The following is a 10,533-nucleotide window of genomic DNA, read 5'->3' as shown; positions in this document are numbered from 1 at the left end:
CATCTTGTACCCTTTATTTCATCTTGCCTAGAGTGTGACCATTGTGCTTGAAGCCAACCAGTCAGTGACAAAGCAGTCAGAAGCATATGCTATGGGACAGAGTGGAAAGAAGGGAATCTGGGTGCCAGGAGCAGAGTGGAGCCACCACATCCCTCCAGACAACCCACCTCTGATGTACAAGAAAAGTAAAACCTGCTTCAATCACCAGATTTTGGATTTCTGTAACAAAAGGAAAAAATTGAACAAAATGCAGCTCATCTTAATTCATGGAAATGTTAATAAGATTGCAAATTATAAGGATCACCAAAACTATCAATTCCTGCCTGCATGTACGAGTATCAGCCATCTGTTCGAGAGCCACACAAGGACCAGATCACTGCAGACGTACACATTTCCCCAGAGGCGAGCAAACAGACCATGCTCTGCATACTCTTCTTTCTAATCGGTTCTTCCTTACGATGACAGTGGTAAGAAAAGCTACACAACCGGTCTCACGGACTTGTAGCAACTGAAGTTACTCCTGGCTCTTGAAAGGTCTCTTTTGGTTTCTTTTGAGGCAGGATCTCTAGAACTCAGTCTGGCCTGGAACTATTTATGTAAACCAGGCTGGCCTTAAACTTAGAGCCATCTGCTTCTGTCTCCTGAATGCTAGGATTACAAATCTGATCTGCCATGCCTCAAACTCATGACATAAAAAAAAAAAAGTATTTGTTACTCATGTGTGTCCATGTATGCAGCGACTTGCAGAAGTCAGAGGAGAGAGTCGGACCTCCTGGACCTGGAGTTAGAGGTGGTTGTGTACTGTTTGACATGGGTGCTGGGAACCAAAATTTGGACCTCTGAGAGCCGAGGCACACTTAAGCACTAAGCCATCTCACCAGCTCTATTCACGGTGTTTTGTAAAAAAGATAGTAAGTCATGACAAAATTGGATTAATCCCAAGAATCCCAGGTTCATTTATTGTTAAATAAATATTAGTGTAAATTTACCACACCAGAAGTTTACCTGGTGTTTGTTCACCATTACTTAGCAAATTAGGGACAGAAAGGGGAAATTTTCCTTGGTTTTAAAATATTTGTCCAGCACTAGGGAGATGGATCCCTGAGCTTCACTGGCTAGCCAGCCTAGCCTAGTCACCAAGCCCTGGGTCTCAGTGAGAGACCCTGTCTCAAAAGGGTGTAAGTCTCTTGAGGAAGAACTCCTGAGGTTGACCTCTGACCTGCACATGCCTTCAAGCATAAGAGTACACATACGATAGTGCCCGCATAAAAACCCAAGATCTACAATAGAACAAAAGGCCTAAACAGCTTGGATGTTTGTCCAGAGGTGAGGAGAGGGTGACATTGTAGTTGCGAAGTTTGGGATAATTAAAGACCGTATGGCTTGGATACAGGGACATAGGGAAAACAATGGAGTTGAAAACAGAGCCAAGAGCAGACTCACTTGCTTAAAGCAGAATCTTGACTGGAAGATGGGTGTGGTGGTGAACGCCTGCAGTTGCACAGCTTGGAAGGCCTGGGCAGCAGATTCAGAGAACGAAGCCAGCCTGGACTACATAACAAAACACTTGACAGAGAAAAGGAGAAGAAAACAAAAGACGTTTCATGGGGTCAGAAATAGCATAAAATTGGATGGACCATCCAACAAAGTGGTACCGGTTCTGTGGTTATCCACATGGAAAGATAAGAAACCGGATAATCATCTCCAATTGGTGCACGCCTCATGCCCGAGAGTCCCTTTCAGGTGGGTTAGACTTACATGAGACAGGCTAACCTTTTACAACTGTAAGAAACCATAGGAGGAAAGTGCCTGTAAACCAGTGGAGGAAAAGGTTTCTCTGTGCTCAATATTAAAGTGTACGCCAGACAGGAAATGACTGGTAAATTAGTTTACATTAAATTTTAGAACGTCTTTTCCTCAAAATACTTCACAAAAAGGAAAATCTAATCCAAAGCCTGGAAATATTTGCCATGTATACAACTGTCAAGGGATAGAATAGGAATACATAAAAACTTCTATGAGTCAGTCCCTTAAAGGCACTCCAATAAAAATCTGGACAAAGGTCGTAAGTGGGCATTTTACAGGAGAATAAAACCTAATATACCACAATAAATGTGTGCGTTGGGGGGGTTCATCTTAGCAATTAGGAAACAGCAAGTTAAACTGCAATGAATTGTTAAATCTTTCAAAACTGCAAAAAGTAATAAATCAGACGATATCAAATGGATGAGGGACAAGGAAAGTCTTAGGTGCTGCAGTTGCCTAAAGTGAGACTGTATTAACACTGGAAAAAATATGCGTTCTACAGTTAATGCTAATAACATATAAGCTGGCCGGTTTGCTCCTAGACACAGACCCTAGAGAAAACATAGCTCAGATGTTCCAGGAGTCACACAAGAATGTTCATAGCAGCCTGGTTGCCATAGCAAAACGCTGAAAACACTCTCTCTGTCCAAGAACAGGAGAATGGAGAAATTCACATGAGGGAAAATGAATGAACTCCAAGAGCAGCCTGACTCGGTCCAGGAACCTGATTTTGAATAAGAAAAGTAAATGAGAATGGTAAACAGAGAAGTAAGCCAGGGCTGAAGGATCAAACCCGAAGAATGTAACCAAGTATTTAGGCAAGCAAGTGCCGGTCAATGTGATAAATGAAAGCCAAGAGAATGGTAAACAAATTCCTGACCATAGTCATCTGGGACAGGAGAAAATATTTTTCTATTCTGTCACCATATAACAAATGACTCCCAGACTTCACTCAGATATTAAACAATAGAATATTCACTCACCATTTAGTTTCTAGGGACCAGAAGCCTGGGTCCTCCATCTCCAGGACTCTCCGCAGTATCTGCGGGAAGGCGGTGGAGACAATCGAAGGTCCTGCTAACACACTTTCTCATCCCGCTATTGCTGGCCGAAGGTTCTGGATCCCCAGTAGTTTGTCCTTGATTTTGTTTTGTTTTGTTTTGTTTTGTTTTGTTTTGTTTTGTTTTGTTTTGTTTTAGCTTGGGGAAGCTCTAAACCCCTAAACGCTTTACTACGGAGCCCGTCGAAACAGCCTGGTGTGTAGCACTTTGAGGGGAATCATTCTCTCCAGCTCCTCACCCTTCCCCATCCGCTGACCTGACCGCACCCTACCTGTCTCCTGAGCAGGTTGACTAAACGATCTCCTGGTGGGTGCCTGACAGAGGACCCTCCCAGAACATGAGCAGGGGAAGCAGTGTGGACCAAGTGAAAGGCTGGGGGCAATCCTGCAGTGAAATGTGTTGTCGCCATGACGAAGTAAAGTTCCCAGTGGTGTGGGGTTATAAAGAATGGGGGAAGGGCACTTCTTTATGGGGGCCTTCTATGATGTCTTACAGTTGGAAAAGGTTAGCCTGTCACATTAAAAAGTTCCATTTAAGAGCTTCTGAATTTCGGATAATGGAGTGTATATTTGTGCTTGCTTGAAACATCCATCATTGGGAGACGTTTCCTTCTTCCAAATGAGACTTTTCATCACGAGGGGGAAAAAAAATCAAACCTACAGAAGTTCTTAATCTGTGTCCTTCATTTATTAACTCATTTGTCAACATCTTGATACATGTCCTCTGTGTGCGTGCATGCTTGGGTGTTAGGTTGAGAATCCTTGAAGATGTCCACATCCTAACATCAGGATATGTGTATGTGGCAAGGAGGGACTAAGGTCCCTAATCAGCAGGCCTTAAGCTAAGAGGTTATCCTGGGCTATTCAAGCCCAATTCAATCACAAGTGTCTTTGTAATTGGGAAGAAAGAGAAAAGAATCAGAACCAGAGAGATACTGTGAGAAGGACTCAGCCAGTTCTAACTGGGGTTTTTTTTTTTTTTTTAGATGGTGGAGGCTGGGAGCCAAAGAATTCAGGCGGATTTTGGGAGCTGAAAAAGGCCAAAAAAAAAAAAACGGCCGGAGTTTCCAGAAAGGAATGCAGCCTAGTGGGGCCGTCTCAGACCCCTCCCTTTCATGACAAGACAGTAAGTCTGGGTTCCTTAAAGCCACTAAGTTGGTGGCAGTTTGTTGGGCCACTCAGCTTTCTATTGCAGTGACCCGAGAAAAATCACTTTCTATCAAGCAAGGTATATTTTTGGCTCATGATTTTGGAGGCTTCGGTGAGCCGTCGATTGGTCCCATGGCTTTTGGGCCGTGTGGGCAAGAGTATGTGGGTAAGAAAGAAAGCCACTCACTTCATAGCGGCTGGAATCATGAGTGGGGGTGGGGGAGATGGGGCAGGATCCCAGCATCCCCCCCTACAAGGACACACCTAGGACATACCTGGGAAAAGGAAATCTCTGTGGAGGAACTGTTTCCATCAGATTAACCTGTGGGTATGTCTTGTGGGGCATTTTCCTGATTGCTAACTGATGGAGGTGGGGGAGGGGGTGTCTCAGGCCTTGGTGGGCAGATTCGCCCCTGAGCAGGTAGTCCTGAATTAGGTAAGCAAGTCAGAGTAACAAGCCAGTGGGAGTGAGCTGTGAGCCTGTAAACAGTGTCCCTCCATGCTCTCTGCTTCAGTGCCCGCTCTGACTTCCCTCCACAGTGGACCACATGCTGTAGACTAAACAAGCCCTTTCTGCTTCGAGTCGCCCTGGGTCAGAGTGACCTATCACAGCGACAGAAAAACAAAAAAGGACACATCCAATGACCTTACTTCCCAGAGGGCTCATCTTTCTCATCTTTTAAAGGTTCTAACACCTTTCAATAGCACTAACCCGGGGTTGGGGATTTAGCTCAGTGGTAGAGCGCTTGCCTAGGAAGCGCAAGGCCCTGGGTTCGGTCCCCAGCTCCGAAAAAAAGAACCAAAAAAAAAAAAAAAAAAATAGCACTAACCCTAGGAAAGAAAACCCTTAACACAAGGGCTCACTCAAGAGCCAAACGACAGCGTGTGTCAAAGTAACGACACAGTGCGCTGTTGCGGTTTGATCTGTTACTAGGCACTGTAAGGCTGAATTCTGTGCCCGTGTAGTGCCAGGGAAATGTTAGCGATCCTCCCCACAAAACAGACAGGAGCTAATCCAACGCAATCACAGGAGGGCCTTTCTTTTCCAAGCTAACTTGGGTCCCTCAGTGCACTGCCGTCCCACAGGATGGTTTTGGTGATGAGGAGCCCCAAATGTCTATTGGGGCAAGACTCTATAGTAAGCAGCAAGTGGAGGTTGGGCAGGGGGAAGAGTGAGTGTGCAAGCATCTAATTGGGAAGTTACTATGGTCTTTAACATAATTGGCTGGTGCTGGGAGTCATAGCATAAACAATATCTATTTCCCTCTGCATTGGTGTCGTTAGGCAGGGGTTGGGCTTATAACCTGTGGGGTGCAGATTTGTTATGGAATGGCCTGGAGATGCTGGTCTTGTTGTGGGGTGTAACCTGGACACACAGGTCTTCTTGGGGATTAGCCTAGAGACTGGAACTAGGTTTGGATTTTGTTGGGGAGTGACTTGGAAACTAATGGTAGGCACTGACCCGTTAGTTTACCTGAGTTCAAACTTAGGTCAGGTTCTCTGAACTGGAGTCTGAATTTAAAAGATTTGGCCTCTCACCGGAAGGTCTGGTTGCCTAGGAGTGAATTCTCAGTTACCAGCTTTCATCGTGCAGACTTCATTCCTTATTTACAACCATTGGTCAAATAAAAATGATGAAAGCCAATTACTGGGGGTGGGGAATTAGAGGTAGGTGGGTTTGGAGTTACTTGGTTGGAGTTGCAGAGAAGGGAGAGCAAAGAAAGGCCTTGGAGAGAGGAGGTAGCAGCCATGAGAGAAGATGGACCCATGAGTGTGTGGCCAGGAGAAATAGCAGGTATCTGGGGTGTACCATTTAGTTTTTGAATACCGCTGGGGACATAGCCAGGCCATCAGTTAGAAAAGTAGATTAGGGATGATCCCCCCAGTAATTGTCAGAGCCAAATTGAATAACCATAGTGTGAGTCTTCTTCATTTGTAAACTGGACGGAAGCTTAAGTTGGTTCAACTGTGCAGGTCCTTTATGTATTTTTACTCAGAATTTCCCTTCTAAGCCTCCCCCACCCCCACCCCACCCCCACTTTGGCGTGTTCTGGTTGTGAGCTTTTAATTAAGATGAGCGAGCACATATTTTCATATAACCACGATGTAATAATGGTCAAGTTCAGGAAAGCCAGCTACCATGCTCAACACACCCTCAGTCGTGCCGCTTGCGAAAGGGACTGGCTCACGATCCCATGTGGCTGTCACATCTTTTTACCCTTCTTTGAGATTGCTCTCCGTCTTCTATTTTGAGACACTGATATTGTCTAGAGCACAGGCTAGCTCTTGTGTAGAATGACCCACATTTATAGTCTTATTTTGTCCGTACGCTTACATTGACGTTCCAAAGGGAAAAGATACCTCAGGGACAGTATCGTGTTCTTACAGGGTATTTTTAATTTCTAATTTTATTTATCATTTTCACATGTGCATCTACATGCATATGATGTATGCATGAGCATGTGTGCCACGGCACGCATGTGTGAAGGTCAGACGATGACTTTCCGTTCTCTTTATCTACTATGGGCCCCAAGAATTCAAGTCAGGTTGTCAGACGTTTTCGGGGAGGGCTTTGTCCTCTAAGATGTCTGGATGGTATTATTGTAAGGTATGTAAAGAGTTGGTAATTCCTGAGGCAATTAGAAAATAAATACCAGGCCATCTTAGGTTATGAATTTGATGAAAGATGATTCAGAGAAAGCCATTTAGCCTGTACTGGTTGGTTTTATGTGTCAACTTGACCCAAGCTAGAGTTATCGAAGAAAAAGGAGCCTCCCTTGAGGAAATGCCTCCATGAGATCCAGCTGTAAAGCATTTTCTCAATTAGTGATCAAGGGGTGGGGGGCATGTGGGTGGTGCCGACCCTGGGCTGGTGGTCCTGGATTCTATAAGACAGCAAGCTGAGCAAGCCAGGGGAAGCAAGCCAGTAAGTAACATCCCTCCATGGCCTCTGCATCAGCTCCTGCTTCCTGACCTGCTTGAGTTCCAGTCCTGACTTCCTTTGGTGATTAAACAACAATGTGGAAGTGTAAGCTGAATAAACCCTTTCCTCCCCAACTTGCTTCTTGGTCCTGATGTTTTGTGCAGGAATAGTAAAGAACAATTAAATGTAATTTGAATAAAAATGTTTACCATTAGGTATTTACCCAGTAGTACCATTCCATTAGGCTGGTCTTGTATCTCATGCTTGTAACCCCAACACTTATAAAAAAAAAATGTCACAAGTTTGAGTCACAAAAGAAACCAATGAGCAAGACCCCACCCTATTAGTACTGTTGAATATATCCAGACATCGGTGGCATATTCGTTAGTTTATGAATGAATGCTCTAATTTAGCTAGAATGAGGTTGTAGTGTTGGAAATAGTAGCCAAGTATCCCCAGATTTCCCATCTCTCAGAAAAGGGGTCTACAAAACACCAACACTGTATCTTTAAAAGCAATTTAATTCTTATCTAATTGCCACTCAGACAGGTACCCGCTTCATCTCCCTCTTTCCTGGGATGGGATTTCACACGGCTCGAGCAGCATTAGCCGAATACGGTGCCATGTCACTCAGGAAGCCAAGGATTTCAAGTAATATCATGTTTATTGGTGCAATTTCCTCTTTGTTCCCTGGGGGTTTCAGTTGCAAGCAGGTGAGACAGACGAGAAGAGGCCAGGCCTTCGGTAGCCACCCCAGCTCTTCCCTTCCCCATCACTCCCTGAGACTGTGGTCACAGCCTGGGGAAGCATAGAATGCAGCCATCATTTTCTTGTTTATCCCCTTTTTATGATCAGCAAGTATCTGCTAATTAAAGCTGTCCATGAAGGGCTGGCCGCCGGCATTTGGAACTTTGTTCCAGAACTCTGAGGTGCATATGGTGAAAGACAACTGAACTGTGTTCATACTATACCCAGGAGAGAGCTCTAGCCAGTGCACCATTTTGTGCTCCTGGAGTTCTGTACTTAGGAAATGAGACATATGCCAAGGACAGGAAGTCTGGCCCATGGTGCCCAGCACCATATACTCAACAAGGCAGTGAACTCTGTGCCCCCATGTAAAATGTAGAAGGGGACCAGACATTCAAACAACCATCGACCAATTGATATCTTGGATCATATGATTTTCCAGTTCCAACAGCTCTTCTTCAAACTTGAGGTTATTTTCTGTTTTCCCAACTATAAAACTAGATGATGAGAACCACAGGACTGCTCAGAGCATAAAGCTTGATAAACACTATGCAAAGGCTTGATGCATAGAGGGAAAACCAGAGTACAGCATCCTTCATGGTCCCAAGTGGAGGAAAGCACTTGATAACAGCTTCCTTCAAACCCAAACAATCTGTGCTCAGAGAAACTTCTAACCTCAGCCGTTCTTGTTTTGAGAAACAAAATACAACCAGCTTTGGAAAGGGAATAATAGGGGGGAAAAACAGCATTTTTCTTGATTAGAAAATGAAAATTAAATATGAAAACAATGAGAAACTATTTAAGTCAGTTAATTGCATATTCATTTGGCATCTATGGACAAGGGGAGCAAAACCACAGTGTATAGTAAGTTCACCTGTCAAAAGTTCTGCATGGCCAAGGCCCTGTTGAAAGATAAGGATGACCTGGGAAGGGTGGGGCACACCTTGAATTCTCCAGCACTCTAGCATTGGCTGTGTGTCTCGGGATAAAACCGACATGGAGTTAGTGATTATGGTCTTCATTCTGTGCTAGATCTTTTAGAGATCTGGGGTTTAACTTGTTAAGCAGCTCAAAACACAACTGTTCAAGCACCAGCAAGTTCCCAGCGTCCCCTTCCTCATCTGACAAATGGAGATGCAGGGATAACAGATCCTAGAGCCACGGCTGGGACCCACGTGGCAAGGCATCTGGAAGGAGAAGGCACACCTCTTGCTGTGAGCTTGCTCTACAGGCTTCGGAGATGGGTGACCTCAGAGAGCTGCGGTCCATCAAGGCCATGTCAGTGCTCACCCGCCTCTTACCGGGCGCGAGTTCTCAGTATCCCACCAGAACCCACCTCAACGGGCAACTCTCTGTTCTCTATATAAATAAACTCTGTTCTGTGAGCGTCTATCCGTGACGTGTTTTCTAAAGATGTATCCGTAGCATAAATCACTGCAGTTGGTCTTTTAGACTGAAAGTTTACTGAGGTGCATTTGTGGCGATACGAGTTCTGTACCTGAGTGGAAAAGAACTCACTCCTCCACGGGCTGAGTTTGCCCGAGTCTTGGCATCTAACTGCTGTACTCTGGCAGCTGGTCCAGTTGTCCCCAAACATTCACATACTGAAGAATATATTACTGTGAATCCTGATACTCTCCGGGGAAAAAACGACTCCACGAGTTTGGGCCAAATTTGAAGCAAGCCTTAAGGCACTCTACTTTCCCATGAGGCTTTGCTATTTTCCAATAACTACAACTCCCAGCATTCCAGGAGTTACCTGGTCCTTGGGCAGATGTAGCTTACAGGTTAAATTTGGGCGTTGCATTACTACAAATGACTTTTTCTATTTCTCCCATATGGTACAATTATAGTTGTTTTTTTTTTTTTTTTTCTTCAAAGTGGACCTGAGGTTTATTGGCGCCTCCCCCAGGCCACCATTCCCACCCCTCCCAATAATTACAAAAGTAAGAAAAATGCCTTTCCCCTTCCCCACTTCATCCCAGGAAAATGTCATAATTTATGAAGAAAAGACATAGTCCAAGGCAGCAGGAGGCCTCAGCCCATCTTCCAGATGGTGAGTGAGACGGTGAGAATTCCAGCCACAAAGATGGTCACTGTCTGCCCTGTGGGGGTCCCGAAGTAGGAGAGGAGGCCATTCCAGCCACCCTGGTCTTGGGTCCAGACAAGCAGCCACTCCCGGAGGAAGTCCGGTGTCCAGCCCGTGATGGTTCTGACCAGTTCGGGCACTTTAGTGCACAGGGTCATGAGCACCGGTTTGCTAGCGAAGTAGAAAAGGGCGACCACCCGACCCCAGTTGAAGTTGCCATCTGCAAACATGTCAGCTGCCACACGGGGGGTGGGGTGGGGGGTGTTCCGGAAGTCTGTTTCCACAACACTCGTTCAGTTTCTTGGTGGATGCATCCTGGGGCAGCTACTCCAAGGTCAGCTCAGATGTCTCCCCAGCCATCCTCCCTGCTCGATCCCCTGTAGCAAAAAGGCCCCTGTCTTCATGATCTGTTCAGAGCTGGTGGGCCCGCCGCCTCCGAGCTGCTCCCCGGACCCGTCCATCACTGTCGCTGCCTATTGCCCGGTGCGTCCCGGCGGCTGCAGCTACAATTATAGTATTACAGATGTACCTTGACTTAAAAAATATCATGACCTAAGATTTCCTTGTTGTTAGTTTTGAGACAAGGTCTGACTGGGTAACACATTTGATCTAGAACTTAGTATGTGGTTTAGTTGACCTCAAGTCACTATGTAGCCCATGACATCTTCAAACTGTGGTCCTCTTGGTTCAGTCTCCTAGGTGCTAGGACTCCTGATGAGACTTGAGATTTTTGACAATGGTGTACAAGCCACACCTTTT

At 45.4% G+C, this 10,533-nt stretch overlaps 1 pseudogene; it reads right to left on the bottom strand.

Annotated features, from left to right (window-relative positions):
• Positions 1-9,722: 9,722 nt before the first annotated feature.
• Positions 9,723-10,235, bottom strand: LOC116908053 (annotated as a pseudogene).
• Positions 10,236-10,533: the final 298 nt, after the last annotated feature.

The sequence above is a fragment of the Rattus rattus genome, chromosome 8 (genome assembly GCF_011064425.1).
Source record: "Rattus rattus isolate New Zealand chromosome 8, Rrattus_CSIRO_v1, whole genome shotgun sequence".
Taxonomy (NCBI): domain Eukaryota; kingdom Metazoa; phylum Chordata; class Mammalia; order Rodentia; family Muridae; genus Rattus; species Rattus rattus.
The sequence above is the reverse complement of the archived record's forward strand: the minus strand, read 5'-3'. Positions and strand labels throughout refer to the sequence as shown.